The sequence below is a fragment of the Crinia signifera genome, chromosome 1, assembly GCF_055691185.1.
Source record: "Crinia signifera chromosome 1, ASM5569118v1, whole genome shotgun sequence".
Classification (NCBI taxonomy): Eukaryota; Metazoa; Chordata; class Amphibia; order Anura; family Myobatrachidae; genus Crinia; species Crinia signifera.
Window position 1 is genome coordinate 322514506 of NC_139217.1, and position 16778 is coordinate 322531283.

Sequence of the window (16778 nt, forward strand, 5' to 3'; positions counted from 1 at the left end):
TGAAACTACACAAGTACCCCTGATGTACCAAGCTTGGAAAGTGATGAAATGGAGAGTGATAAACCATCAGCCAATCAGCACCTAACTGCCATGTCACAGGCTGTGTTTGAAAAATTACAGAAAGGAGCTGATTGTTGGGTGGTTTACCACTCTCCATTTTTCAAGCTTAGTACATCTCATCCACTGTCAGTATCTTATGGCTCACCCTGCAAATCCAAATGATGTGAGAGCTTCAACAATCCAGGTCGCCCCCTGTCCCAGGGTAGTGGCTGCAAATGGGAACTAAATATAGGGCTGGTGAAAATGCATGATGGAGATTAGTGGCGTAAAAATGTCACCACAGACAAAACACCAGTGGCGGAGAGTCTCTGCTGATTCCATGCTGTGGTCTGGCCTTCTGCATGGAATCTGCTTAAAAATTACACACCAAAAATGGCTTTGACCTTGCGTGGCCAGCTGTGAGAGAGCTGTGAACATTTATAATTATAAATACAGAGATTGGACATTTCTGGCGTATTGCTCCTCATAATTAATATCTATGCACCAGCTGTGAGAAATATGTGAATATTACTGTGTAAGGTGCAGAGACTGGACTTTTCTGGTTTATTTCTGGAGTATTGCTTTTTATTACTAATATACTGCTTCTCATTATTAACATCTATGCAAAGACTTTCTAATAACCAATATCATTTATAATAAAGCTGCTTGTTCTGGTTATATGCTTATATTTGGCATGACTATAAGTATATCTAGAGAGCATATATAAAATCACTGTGCACTCTATCAGCTAGGAAGAAGAAAACCAGGAGTATTCTTTGTCACCCCAAACAGTGCAATAGTCTAGGTAAAAATATGTGGCAATATATTTCACCAGCGCTTAATACAAGGGGAAAAGTACTTCTCAATTTCTCCCACAGTTCAAAGATCACATTAGCAGCACATGAAATAGAAGCATATATAAATCAAAGCGTAGCATACTGTACCATAAAAACATCAAAGGTATATACATCAATTGCACATTAAAATACAATAATCTATTTCCTGACTATTGCATCACAAATAAGCTACACATATCCAGAAAACAGGTTATGCGCAGAAAGCTCTGGAGATAGTTACCAGATGGTAATGGACTGTGTAATGGACAGTTCAAACAGGAGTTTTAGCCTAGAATCTTAAGATATATGAGGAAATAGCTTTTGACCATCCAAGCACTTTTAGGATTCTGCTGAAAGTGAGTCACAGTAAAAAGAGGTGGAGAAACTCATCATATGACTTATTACACCTACTGTAGTACCATCTTCTCTGGAGCCAACAGGGGATCCCCTCCATGCCTGCATTCAGATGAAAAGTAAATACTGTGACTCGTGGCCAGATAGGGAACACGAGAACTCTGCTCTTTATCATTAAGCAATATTAACATCTGTCACTCACTACCAACAGGAAATCAGTCTGATGGACTTTAAAGTCCCCCCTCAGAGGTCCTTGACAACAATCCACTGGCTATTTTCTAATTATTTCAGTAATTAGCAGCTTTTGTTAAAATAGCAACAAATCCGTGTTATATGTAATGTGGTTGTTTTTGATTTTTGATTTTTTTTAATCATATTTTTAATTGTTTCCATCACTGGCCAGTGAAATATAGTAGTTAAATAAAAATTCTTCTTTTTTACATATAGACATTGTTTCTAGCTCGTTAATATATATTCTTTGTATTAACTAGATTGTAAGCTCCTCCAAGCAGGGCCCTCTTCCCTCCTGTTGTCAAAGCCCATTTCTCTTCACATTTCACTCACAGCTCTCCTATACTGAAACACTCAGTGACCATCTTTGTCTGCATCATTGGCATCAAGCCTCTAGTTGTATGTTGATTGAGTCCTCACTACTTATATTTAAGCTGTAATGTGTATTGAACTGTGGTGCTCTTTATTTGTACTAATTATAATAATAATTATAATAACTAATACAAGGCTTTTAATTTCTAGAATTCGTATTTGCTTTTTTTGCCTGTTTACTCATATAATGAGGGACTATGTAAAAACCGGATCCGGACTAAATCCCGGACCGCCGGACTGGACATCAAAATCTGCAGTCCGGAGCTTGTACTGTCCGGTCCAGGGGGTGTCCCGTCCGGGGGTTCCCTGTGATAGTTATCATCAGGGACATGGGGAAGGGGAGATTGCTGCCTCCCCTTGTGGTCCGAACCGTCCGGTTTTTGCTACATGCCTGGACCATACAGGGAGGCTTTAGGGCTATTTCACACACTCCAGCTCCTGCCGGGCGGCAAAAAACCTGCACGGGCAAGAAGCCGTGCCGCACACAGCAGTTTAGAATGGAGGGGATGGCCACAGCCCGGCAGCCGTCCCTTCCAGTGGTGGGATCCGGCTGCAACCGGGCGTCCGGGCCGTGGCCATCCTGTCTGAATGGACACAATCGTGTCCATTAGTAACTACTATGCACGGCACAGCTTCTGACCGTGCGGGATTTCACCGCCCGGCAGGAGCCGGAGTGTGTGAAATAGCCCATATTCTGCCCCTCCTCCACTCCCTGGTGACAGGCATCACAGGCAGCCCCCCCAGGCAGGACACCCCCGGACAGGACACCCCCCGGACCGGACGCTACAAGCTCCGGACTGCAGAATTTTATGTCCGGTCCGGCGGACCGGGGGTCTTGTCCTGGTCCGGTTTTTACCCATACCCGTATAATAAGCAAGAGTTAATTTTGTTAATCTTGTCATGGGCAAGAGTTAACTTTATTTCCTTGTGGCACAGCACAAATTGTACTTTTGCTTTGGTAAAAGTGTGTGTGTGTGTGTGTGTAGAAAGAGAGAGTGAGACAGACAGTTACGTTCTGTTTATTCACCTAAGAACTGACTAGAGTACACTGCTTTACAGTGACATACTGTATGATGTATTTCTGGCCGCATGCCCTTGCTTGGCCAACTCACATTAATACATTAATGATTAGGCAATGCAGGAGGAGTGGTTTGAATAAATAATCCTGCTTCCTTCTTGCTGGGACTAAGGTGTAATTATTTTTTGGGGCAAATAACAGTTGTCATAAAGCAATTTTCTGTTGGAAGAAGGAAGATGTCTGCTACGTAGAGACAAGGGAACACTTGCAGCAGAGCAAAATAAGGAAGGTACTGTACTGTAAATATGCAACAGGAAATATTGTTACTCTAACTCATATTCTAAGCAAAACAATAGGTTCTGCCTTAAACTTCTGGTTTCAGCATGAACCAACTTATTTCCTTAAAACAGTATATGTTTACTAGAACTGTGCCAGTCAACCATGCCCGGACTACCCTCAGGGCTGACACACCTGCTGATTGTTCCATAGGTATGAGAATCTTGTTCTAAGGCAGGGTGACACCTGTTATACTTTCTCTAGTAACTGAAAGTGTGTGCATTGGTCTGTATCTGCACATATTAAGAGCTTTGTGTGTTCTTTGAAAACATTTCTGCGCTTTGTCATATTTTAATAGAACTACAGTATTGTGCAATATGTTCTGATGGTTAGCCAGTGCAGCCCAGCAGGTCAGATAAAATACTGTCTTGTTAGATATTGGGTTGCTGCAGTCTTCATCATACTACGCCCCACATAAACTCACCATTGGGTATCTTTTATGCTTAACGCTTTATTTTTAAATAATTTATTACATTTATTAATTGACAAAATGACTATATTAATCGAGATAGACAACACACACATACCAAAAAGCCAATGGTGATCAACTCTTTGTCTAGCAACCCACCCGTTCAGGCAGAGTAACCCGTCTCCTGTCCAGGATGATGGGTTTTACGACATATCACAATGTCAGGAGAGCGCACCCATTAAGTTCTTAAACTAAACATTTAAACAAACGACCGTTCTTTACCACCACACCCACACATGCACACCAAACACAGGGATGGGAGGGAGGGAAAACTGCACAAAGAGGACTTACATAATTCCTTTCACTTTCTATATTAAAACCCCTCCCCTCTTGCACCCTATTGGCTATACCATAACACAAGATTTAAGAACTACAAACTGACTACTTAAAGTGCCAGCATCTCCAGAACCCTTTATGTTACTTCTGTGCTTAATCAGCCATCAGTTTTCTTTAGCATCATACAGTATTAGATAAATGTGGTTAAAGTGTTCTAAAATATACAGGCAATTGTTTTATATAGAACAAATAGTTCTAACAGTCATACTGTATGATATGAGCCCAAATGTTTCGGGAGCTTATGAGATTTGAATCAAAGTTTTTATCATGGTGAAGCTTATTACCAGGGGTGTATCTATAAATAATTTATATATTTACAGTTTCTTATATAGCGCAGCATATTCTGTTGCGGTTTACAATTGGAAACAGTGATTACACAAACTGGGTGGAAACAAACCGACATGGAGGTAGGAGGGCCCTGCTCGCAAGTTTACAATCTATAGATGAGTGCAAGGTGCACCCAGAACAGACACACTGGGGGTGATTCAGGTCTGGTCACAAGGAGAAGTTGCACACAATACACCATTTTCAAGCACATTGCGCATGCGCTGGACCCATATTCACATGTGCAGTATAGGTCCTGCATCGTTACACATGGTGGACAGAGGGCAGCAATGGCTTCTGTTTCCCAAAACAAATGTGTCCCATTGCCTTAGTTAGAGTAATTGCATTTTAGCCAATTATCAAACGATTTACAAACATTTGTATGGATCTGTGAATATATTGCTATTTGCAATGTATTCACAATTTTGCAAGGGGCGTATATTCTTTCTTTCTGGGTGGCAACTTTGATCATACGGGCGACAAAATGAGAAGGGGTCCCCCGTGTTTTGTGGACCAGCACCAGGCTCCACTAGCAGGGGTGTAATGCCATAGCCAGGGGACACGTTTGGTGGGGTCCCGTGGCCAAAGCATTACCCTCCGTAACCATTCAGCCCAGGCCTGGAGTTTTTGGGGAGGTGGGGACTCCCCAAATAAAGGGGTCCCCTCTCTCCAGGACACCCCATGCCTGGGCTGAAGCCCAGGGTTATCCCCTGTAACCCTTGGCGGTGTGTTCAGGGTTGATAGCTGCTTTCAACAGTAATATTGTCCTTTACAGTAGGACTACAGATCCCAGCCAGCCTGCACCACATGCTGGTACTTGGGAAAACCACAGGTACCAGCATGTGGGGCATTAAAGGCCTGCCAGTACCTATAGCCCCCTGTAAAGGAAATATAAAAAAAACAACACAAACACAGGTTTTAAATTTTTTTATTAAACTTCATCTTCTCTCATCTCCTAGGGGTCTGGCGCATGGTCATTTCTGAGATTATGATAACTTGTAATTTAGGGGAATAACTAACAGTAGAATAGAAAACTATGTTACACAGAATGCCACATGTCGCAGCATGTCATTGTAATGGCATACAGTATATATTTTTGGGAATGTGATTATAGAGATTTGTTTTATTTAATAAATTAACAATAATATTTTTTTTATATTTATAATCATCCTTTAAAAATCTCTACCAGAAAATATAGGCTTTCCCTTTCAGTATGAAAGTAAAATAATGAATCATTCTTACTGTCAGTAGCTCTGTTTAGGTCTAGTGGTATTGATTAATTTGTGCTGTCCGTGTGTTCTAGATGGCTAAAGTTCAATTTCCAAAACACAAAAATGAGTCGGCAGCCTGCACGGTTCAGTCAGATCCGTGCAGGCTGCAGTGTAAGAAAAAAAAAATTGAAATAAATGAATAAACAAAATGGGGTGGGGTCCCCCCTCCCCACGGCTATAACTAGCCCCATATTCAAAGAGCCGGTCTTGATTTTTAAAAAACAGCCGGGGGACACTTATTATATAAGGTCCTGCGGCCGTAGCATTATACCCCCTACCAGTCAGCAAGGGCAGGGACCCTGGGGGAGTAGGGACCCCCCCAAAGGGGTCCCCCCTCGCGGATTAACCCTGCCTGGACTGAAGCCCGGGGCTGTCCCTGGTGCCCTAGTGCAGTGGGCACCGGACAGATTTTAACACCGGCCATTGTGTAAAAATAAAATTTGTGGGTGCACTGCTGTGGAACTATGAGTCCCAACAAGCCTGGGCCACATACTGGGACTTCGGCACGCTCTTATTTCCACAGCAGAACCAAAAGCCAAATATATACACACACACGATAAGTATAACTTCATTACACACACCCCACCTACAGTATCTTGGCACATAGGTATCGGTCCCATCCTCCAGTAGTAATTCCATAAAGGGTACCTGGAAAGGGAAATTATACTTACAAGCTCCTTGGTGTGGATCGGTCCACTTCGTTCCCTGTAAGAAGCCTGCAGGGAACATAATAATCTGTGTAGTGTTTGTCCCTATCTCGCCTGCCACAGACAAATCTATTGTTTGGGAGGGTTAGTCATTGTTTTTGTGTTGGGTTTTAGTGAATTGTAAAACCAAACCAGTCAATTGTAAAGCTAAATTTTTAGTGTTTTCTATAGGAAAGTCGATCTCGGAAAGCCGTTTTTCATTGGTTTTGATTTCAGCAAATTTCGGATTTAGAACTGTGGGAATGTTGCCAAAAACACAAATCTAACCAAAATTGACATTAACTTTACCGCTTATAGTGCATAACAAGCTTTTGGCCATGATATACAGTAGATATGTTAATTAAATGGACTGAAATGTCTGATGCAAATTAATACCAATTTTTGTAATTTATAAAATTTTTACCTTATTTTTTTTAATATAATTTACCAAAATAAAAATATTTTGCTTTAATATTGGCAGTAACCATAATTATTATATAGTAATGTTATATCCTCCAGCTGACATTCAAAACCAACAAGGTGACAGAATAGCAGATAAGAAATAGTGGCTGAATTTATTTGTCCGAACCTTGAGATGATTTATTCTGCTATTTTGATTGACAAATGTCTGAATCCTTCATTATACAACTGTGCAAGATAAGCCGCAAATCGGTCTGAGGAGATAACATATTAATGAGCTTTACCGGGGAGAGCAACTGAATATTTCTGATTAGATCTGCCATCTCCTCGCAGGCAACACAGCTGATGAGCCTGATGCTAATTCTCTGCCATCCGTGATTTTGGTTCGGTAATTGGTAGGAGAGTTACTGTTTCTTTCATTTACAACGAACTACTTATAAAGAAACTGATTTAAAATATTTTTCAGCCTACTATGAGATGCAGATATGAAACATTTATTGCCTGAATGGATCCTGGCCACAGATGTACTGTATTTAAGATGGCCAGATGGTTCCTGTGTTGTTCACATTATATGAAGATATGTGTAAAATCTACATTGTACTGTATATGCAGTATCTTAGTTGGTGATAACTTGCAATTATTACAGGTTATTTCATCTTGAGTTGATTATGTCATTTACGTATTATTATTAATAATTAAAAACTCATTGAAATGATGGACACCAGGGCTGGATTATAGGAGGGAGGGGAGGAGGGGTCAGTACTGAAAGTGGAGCTGGTTTCCGGAGCTTCTGCTTCTGATAGCCGGTGCCCTGTCATGTTGAGGAGCTGCGCATGTGTAGGTGTGTATGGCACGCCACAGAAGTGAGGAACAACATACATTTTTATGTATATAGACGCTGTGTATCTGTAATGGCCAGAGTATAATGTTGCTGCACTATATACACCAGTACTGGCACATGTAAGCTCACCAGTCCCCGCACAGCTCCCAGCCAGAATGGGCTTATGGGTGATCAGTAGACACCAGCAAGTGGCCGGAAGGTTCTTGGCATGGCCCATGCAGGGTGTGCAATACATACACACACACACACACACATATATATATATATATATATATATATATATATATATAAGGCTGGCTCGACCACTAGGAAGCTTTGGGCAGCTGCCTAGGGTGCCAGGATCTGGGGGCACCACAGAGTCTGAATCCTGTGAAACAGACAGTTAATTATGTGGGTGCACTGCAGAGCGCCGGTGGAAAAGCAGCAGTCACACTAGGATCTCATTGTGAACCAAACAGGTGCTGCTGTACATGCCGGTGCCCCTTCAGTTCTGTTAGTCCAGAGGCTGGCGTCTCTAGTGCCTCTGGGATTTGCATATTTACATTTCTGAGAAAGCTGTAGGTTGATGTTTTGCCTACGGTGCCGAGAAACCTTGCAGCGGCCCTGTGTGTATATATATATATATATATGTCAATGTACATTCGGCGGCACTCCAAATAATATCAGCAGAAGTCAGGGGTATGGCGACGTTTCGAGTACTTTAATTCCTCGTCATCAGGTCAACATTACACAGAAAAATAAACATTTATATACATACATACCAGTGCGTGTCCCTCCTCTCGCTCCGGACGCCGTTCTTCCACTTCCGCACATGTCATCGACGTGCGTCGTACGACGTCACTATGCACGGACGTCTGTGCGTCATGCCGTCCAGACGGCCTCCGTCGTCAAGGGGTTGGGGATCTAAACATAGAAAAAACTTTATTGACACCAAATAAGAACAAGTGAAAAAATACGCAAGGAATAAAAAAGATTAAAAACGATTAAAAATTATGTCAAAGTACGTGCAGACACAAATAGCATGCAGTAATAATGCAGTACTAGATATTTTATCTTAATAGCTTCCTAAAAAGGTTAATGGAAAAAAAGCATGGGAAAACATAAGTCACGTTACTGCTGATAAAATGTAATATATGGATATAACCGTTAGGATATAACTACTTATAAAAGGCATTTGAGACCCAGATATTCATTAAGGCCCTTAGGAGCTAAGGTTTGGAGGCGATATATCCAGGCAGTTTCGCATTGTAATAATTTCAATGATCTATCACCTCTTCTGATAGAAAAAGGGATATGATCAATGAGAATGAATCTTAATGAAGGGATATTGTGGCCTGCCTGTTGGAAGTGGCGTGCCACGGGTTGGTCGCTAGATCCAGTTTCTAAAGCTTTTTTAATGGAAAAGCGGTGTTGGGCCATGCGTTCCTTTACAGGTCTGTCGGTTTTACCAACATAGCTCTTGCCGCATGGACAGGTCAGAAGATAGACAACAAACCTGGTAGTACAAGTCAGTTTGTGTTTGATGTAGTATTTTTTCCCGGTTAGGGGATGACAAAAAAATGAAGAAGTGGTCATGGAACTACAGGTTCGGCAGCCTAGGCACCTGTAGCAACCGTTCTTCCTAGAAAGGAAGCCGTCACTACATACCTGGCTCCCTGTCATGCCCGTTACATCAGTATGGACCACCCAGTCAAAAATATTGCGGCCTCGTTGATAACAAGGCATGAGGCGGCTGTCACAGAGTCCAATCTTAGGATCTGCGGTGATAATGGGCCACCACTTTTTGGATGTTTTATTAATAATGGTACTGGAAGAGTTAAAGTGGTTGACCCAAGGGAGTTTACCAGCATTAGTCTTTTTTAGGGTTAATACGTAGTAAATCCCTACGTTGCATTTTAAGGGCTTTTTCTTTAGCTTCCAGTAGAAGCTTGGTGTCATAACCACGGTTGGAGAATTTGGTCACCATCCGATCCATCTGACAGGCTGCCGCCACATCTGTACTGCATACCCTTCTGGCCCTGAGGAATTGTGAGTATGGTAAACCATACTTCAGGGGTTTTGGGTGGCAACTGTTTGCATGCAAAATGGTATTTCTATCTGTGTCCTTGGAGAAGAGATCGGTACTCACCATCCCATCATTCAAGGACACAGACACATCCAGGAAACTCACACAAGTAGGATGAATAACTGATGTAAACTTAACCGGACTATCTGTCCCATTGTGAGTCGTTAAATAAGTCTCAAGTACATCAACAGGTCCCGACCAAATGAAAAATAAATCGTCGATAAATCTGGCGTACGATATTATGTATTCCTTAATGCCAGGTTTATCCAAAAATACCTCACGTTCTACCTGCAGCATGTAGGCATTAGCGTACGATGGGGCCACATTGGACCCCATCGCACAGCCCGACACCTGCAGGTAGAACTGACCGTCAAAAATAAAATAATTATGGGTCAACAACATTTCAAGTAATTCAATGATCAGCTCAATAGGTGGACCAATATAGTTAGGGTTATTCATGATGAGCCTTCTTATAGCAGACAAGCCGGCCCCATTCGGAATTATCGTGTACAGGCTTGTGATATCTAGGCTTACCAATACACTACCAAGAGGTATCTCACCAGCCAACAAAAGCGTATTTAAAAATGCAGTAGTGTCCCGAATATAACCTGGACTATTGGTTATACAAGGCTGGATCAGAGTGTCCAAGTATACTGACACTGCCTGAAACAAGGATTTTTTGGCCGATATAATTGGCCGTCCTGGCGGGCACTCCATGTTTTTATGCACTTTGGGTAGTGTATACATAACGGCCACCATAGGTTCCTGAGGAAGAAGTGCATCACAAAGTTTCTGATCTATGGCTCCTGCCATGACCGCTGTATTCAACAAGGCACCAAGTTTTTTCTTAAAACAATCGGTAGGGTCGCCAGACAATTTGCAATAGACGTTAGAATCAGAAAGTTGACGAAAGATTTCTTGCTTGTATTGTCCCAGATCCTGTATGACTATCGCCCCGCCCTTGTCGGCGGGACGTATGACGATGTCATTATATTTTGATAAGTCCATCAATGCTGAATATTCCTCCTGAGTTAAATTGTTAGGAACTGATGCTGTTTTAGGAGGCTTAATTTCAGTTTCCAACATGTTGCAAAAGGACTTGATGGATATGTTATTAGAAATAGGCTCGAATGTCGACCTTGGCATAATCTTTCGCAACTGAGGAGGAATGTTGTCTGTGGTCTGCGGTGATGGATTATTAAAGAAATATTCTTTTAGTTTCAATTGTCGCTGGAGTCGGTATTTTTCGGATTCCCATTTAAGGCCATTGAAGCTGGTAGATGGAACATATGAAAGGCCTTTGTTCAAAACTCCAATCTCTGAATCAGACAGAGTATGTGAAGACAAATTAATTATCCTTGTTGTCTCCGATTGCGGTTGAGGGGGGGCTGTCCCACTTTGCCACAACCTCTCCCTCTTCCTCTTGCCACCTCGGCGGGTATACCTGCGCCAGCGTTTGTTTCTTGGGCGCTGGTTCGTACCCCTAAAGGGGAGTTACCGCAGGAATTTTGTGATGCTTGGACAGTATCGGAGTCACTAGAGGTAATGGCCTCATATGATGAACCTGCATCCTGAGCAGGTCTCCATCTCCGCCTATTGGAAAATTTCTCACGACCACGTGCTGGACCCTCAGTGCGACCCCCAGTGGTCCACTGGTATACCCTGTTCTGTTCATAATCAAGGATTACTTTTTGCAATTTTTGCTTTTTAAATGCAATAAGGTCCCTTTTATACGTGGATAGTTGTTTCGATAATTTATCAAGTCAGCTGTTGTCGACATCAGACTCAAATGAGGTCTTGTGTTGTACTTCAAATATCATAATATCGTACGCCAGATTTATTTTTGGTAGGGACCTGTTGATGTACTTGAGACTTACTTAACGACTCACAATGGGACAGATAGTCCGGTTAAGTTTACATGAGTTATTCATCCTACTTGTGTGAGTTTCCTGGATGTGTCTGTGTCCTTGAATGATGGGATGGTGAGTACCGATCTCTTCTCCAAGGACACAGATAGAAATACCATTTTGCATGCAAACAGTTGCCACCCAAAACCCCTGAAGTATGGTTTACCATACTCACAATTCCTCAGGGCCAGAAGGGTATGCAGTACAGATGTGGCGGCAGCCTGTCAGATGGATCGGATGGTGACCAAATTCTCCAACCGTGGTTATGACACCAAGCTTCTACTGGAAGCTAAAGAAAAAGCCCTTAAAATGCAACGTAGGGATTTACTACGTATTAACCCTAAAAAAACTAATGCTGGTAGACTCCCTTGGGTCAACCACTTTAACTCTTCCAGTACCATTATTAATAAAACATCCAAAAAGTGGTGGCCCATTATCACCGCAGATCCTAAGATTGGACTCTGTGACAGCCGCCTCATGCCTTGTTATCAATGAGGCCGCAATATTTTTGACTGGGTGGTCCATACTGATGTAACGGGCATGACAGGGAGCCAGGTATGTAGTGACGGCTTCCTTTCTAGGAAGAACGGTTGCTACAGGTGCCTAGGCTGCCGAACCTGTAGTTCCATGACCACTTCTTCATTTTTTTGTCATCCCCTAACCGGGAAAAAATACTACATCAAACACAAACTGACTTGTACTACCAGGTTTGTTGTCTATCTTCTGACCTGTCCATGCGGCAAGAGCTATGTTGGTAAAACCGACAGACCTGTAAAGGAACGCATGGCCCAACACCGCTTTTCCATTAAAAAAGCTTTAGAAACTGGATCTAGCGACCAACCCGTGGCACGCCACTTCCAACAGGCAGGCCACAATATCCCTTCATTAAGATTCATTCTCATTGATCATATCCCTTTTTCTATCAGAAGAGGTGATAGATCATTGAAATTATTACAATGCGAAACTGCCTGGATATATCGCCTCCAAACCTTAGCTCCTAAGGGCCTTAATGAATATCTGGGTCTCAAATGCCTTTTATAAGTAGTTATATCCTAACGGTTATATCCATATATTACATTTTATCAGCAGTAACGTGACTTATGTTTTCCCATGCTTTTTTTCCATTAACCTTTTTAGGAAGCTATTAAGATAAAATATCTAGTACTGCATTATTACTGCATGCTATTTGTGTCTGCACGTACTTTGACATCATTTTTAATCGTTTTTAATCTTTTTTATTCCTTGGGTATTTTTTCACTTGTTCTTATTTGGTGTCAATAAAGTTTTTTCTATGTTTAGATCCCTATCCCCTTGACGACGGAGGCCGTCTGGACGGCATGACGCACAGACGTCCGTGCATAGTGACGTCGTACGACGCACGTCGATGACATGTGCGGAAGTGGAAGAACGGCGTCCGGAGCGAGAGGAGGGACACGCACTGGTATGTATGTATATAAATGTTTATTTTTCTGTGTAATGTTGACCTGATGACGAGGAATTAAAGTACTCGAAACGTCGCCATACCCCTGACTTCTGCTGATATTATTTGGAGTGCCGCCGAATGTACATTGACTTATTTAGGAACCGGAGATCTCTGGAACCAGGCTGCAGCACCCATACAGCATCTGAATTTATGTGGTCGTGCTGCTCCAACATTATTGTATATATATATATATATATATATATATATATATATATATATATATATTGGAGCAGGTTGGCACACACTTATACACAGTCCAAATGCCTGGGGTCGCCTTTCAGTGGTCCCACGTAGAGGTCACATAAACAGACAAAAGAGTAGAAATGGCACTCACCAGGGCTTTCTTTATACAATCCAATCAGGATATTTATTCCATCACTTCAGCAAAAACACATATAGATCAGGTCGACGTTTCGGCCACAGAACGTGGCCTTACTCATGACCACACCACATCTGTCTGTTCGTGTGATGTGGTCATGAGTAAGGCCACGTTCTGTGGCCGAAACGTCGACCTGATCTATATGTGTTTTTGCTGAAGTGATGGAATAAATATCCTGATTGGATTGTATAAAGAAAGCCCTGGTGAGTGCCATTTCTACTCTTTTGTCTATATATATATATATATATATATATATATATATATATATATATATATATATATATATATATATATATATATATATATATATATAGAGTCAGCACAAACTGTGTAATGGTTAGCATTACTGCCTCACAGCACTGAGGTCATGGGTTCCCACCATGGCCCTGACTGTACGGAGTTTATTATCCGGATATTCTTCCCATGTTTGCATGGTTTCCTCTGGGTACTCCAGTTTCCTCCCACAATCCCAAAATATACTGGTAGGTTAATTGGTTTCCAACAACTTAACCCTAGAATGAATGTGTTTGACTGATATGTGGTAGTGAATATAGATTGTAATCTTAACTGGGGCAGGAACTGATGTGAGTGTTCACTGCACTGCTCACTCCCAGTGCTGCCAAGAGGCCTGCTGGGCCACAGTGAAATTTTGGGGGGCATGGCCTTATCACAGGAAGTGTCGGACCAAGGCCCTCGCCAGGCCCCTCAATCATGTCCAGGTCCGGGTATTTAGAACCCACTCCCCGCCCTTCCCTCAGCAGCCATGCTCACCCCACATTGCTGGACTGATTCACCTTCCCCCCACCAGTAAGTGGCCACAAGTGTCCCCAGTGCCTTCGCTCTGGATTGCCTGGTGGTCCCTCCATCCAATTCCTGGTTATTGCTGAAGTAACCTGGAGTTGCAACATAGTATATGGAGGAGTAGGTGCAGAGTATGCAGTATATGGCAGGAGCAGTTAATGAAGGTGGGTGGGGGGCGGCTGTATATAGTCACTTTTTACAAGATGCAAAGATCATCCTTTAATTTTAAACCATAAAAGCTAAAATAAGTAACAACAGGAGATGACGCTGAGTTGGTTGTAACAGGAGTGTATGATGCACCATATTTAAGCCGTAACCACCCACATCACTGGGGGAATCTTGAATGACATTCTGGAGCTTATGCCTCGGGGCAAAAGTGCAATAAGGGAATAGTTCCCTCTACCCCCCAGATCTGCAAAGATCAGCTGCTGCAGGATGGGGAGTGATCCTAATTACCCATCAACATGTGGCTCCCTATTTGAATTTTTACCAAAAAGGTGGTAGACCTGCATACAGAGCTGCCACTGGGAACCATCACTGTTTTAGTCACAGTAGTGAAGCATGCATTGATGTCACTCAGTCACAGTAGCCTTTAATCATCCCACCCCTATTTTGAATGGGTGCCCCTGTTTTGTTTGAATCCACTCTGCTCCTGAAAGCATACAAACCTCTCTCATATCCCAGAGCTGCAGCTCTGACAGACTGGAGAATGTGACATGCTCATACAGTTTACAGGAAAATCAATAGACAAAGTCCATTCATGTTTATTATGCCATCACCTACTCACATTACTGTTTGAAAAGGTCTTCATACCAGAATTAAATGTTGGACAAGGGATAAATCACTGTTCATATATAAAAAATAAAAAATAAATGATGCATATGTTAATGGCTGCCTGAATTAGAAAACGATGGGGGTAATTCTGTACCTCTCGCTTGTTCATTTATGTATAAAATAAAAGAGCTATCCCATATGCTTACATCACATGCGAACACATGGGTGTGGTATAGGGTTCCGACAGTCGGGATCCCAAGAGTCATTAGCCCGACATCGGGATCCCGCCTGACCGGACTCAGGCAGCATGGTGAGCGCAACAAAGCCCCTTGCAGGCTTGCTTCGTCTGGGGGATATTTCGGCCCTGAATATACAGTAGATCACGCCAAGGGTACAGTGATTACAAAGAGTATAAATTAATTAAATCAACAATAAGAACATGCAGTATAAAAAAGTAAATAAAATAAGCCCATATGTATGTCAAATAGTAGAAGGTCAAAGGACAGTCAATGTAATTGGGTGCTGCGGAACCCTTGTGGCGCCATATAAATAAAGGATGATAATAATAATAATGTAAATATTAGATCCTACCTGGCTAATGATAATTGAGATGTACACAGTGTCAGACTTATTATAACATATATCAGTTATGAATGACTAGCGGTGAATATCCAAGCAGTCTGTGGCGCTACTTAAACAAAAATATTTGTTGAATAAAATACTTTTCTAATATAGTAAAAACTACATTTGTCCAACTTGTCATAACGACAAGTCGGACCCGATTGTCCCAGCAGCTCCCCGGGAGGGATCACATGCAATGGCACTTCATGTGCCAAGTTTTGCATGTGATGAATCGCATGCGATTTATCACATGCCACTCCCGGGGAGCTGCAGGGACAATGGGAGCGGGGGACAGCAGCAGGAATATGCCCGCAAACAGAGAGTGGGCAGGGGGGGGGGGTCGGGGTGCAGGGAGCCGGGCAGGAAGCCGTTGGGCAGGGAGCAGGGGGGGCGGCGGCGCAGAGTACCAGGGAGCCGGGCAGGAGAACACGATGCAGTAGCAGCACTTCCAAAAAAAAAAAGAAAAACCCCATACAAACGAATAGGAAGCCATTGATTGGCTGAGACCTTTCTCAGCCAATGAGCGATTGGCTGAGAGAGGTCTCAGCCAATCGCTGATTGGCTGAGAGAGGTCTCAGCCAATGAATGGCTTCCTATGCGTTTGTATGGCCCTTTTTTTTTTGAAGTGCTGCTGCTGCAGCGTCTTCTCCTGCCCGGCTCCCTGGTACTCTGCGCCGCCCCCCCTGCTCCCGCTGATGCTGCCCGGCTCCCTGCGTCTGACTCTGGTAGGTCCCCTGTTGTGGGGGAGCACGGCTCCGGGCAGCACATAAGATTTAGCAAATCTTATGTGCAGCCCGTCCGACCTCCCATCTCCGATCCGATGCGCACGGGGCCGCGCATCAGGTCGGAGGGGATGTCACCATATGCGATTTGGGACGATTTCACGGCCCGATTCATCCGAATCGGGCAAAATCGTGCCCAAATCGCATAATGTAAGGGGGCCTTAAGGGGCCCTTAAGACTCATACAACAATCAAACAAACACTTAATATGTAAATGTCAAAGTGGTGGAATAGATTCATATTATCTAGCACTATAGCACTAAATACAGTATACCAATATTCTGCCGTGAGATTGCTAATTATTCTATTACAGTTATGTTAGATAAAGTTGTACATTTGCATTCAAAATTACAAAAAAGTCTCAATCTAGCTAGTGAATTGGCATATCATCCAATGCAAAAGTCTTCCAATGATTGAGCTGAAAAGAGGAAGAA

At 42.7% G+C, this 16778-nt stretch overlaps 1 protein-coding gene across 3 annotated transcripts in view; it reads left to right on the plus strand.

The window, feature by feature from the left end:
* Nucleotides 1–3002: 3002 nt before the first annotated feature.
* SYK (spleen associated tyrosine kinase) overlaps nucleotides 3003–16778 on the plus strand; it is a 121165-nt gene continuing 107389 nt past the window's right edge. For all 3 annotated transcript variants that reach the window (XM_083187654.1, XM_083187681.1, XM_083187672.1), the window contains exon 1: nucleotides 3003–3139. The gene's annotated coding sequence lies outside the window, so the exon portion shown is untranslated. The remainder of the gene's footprint in view (nucleotides 3140–16778) is intronic.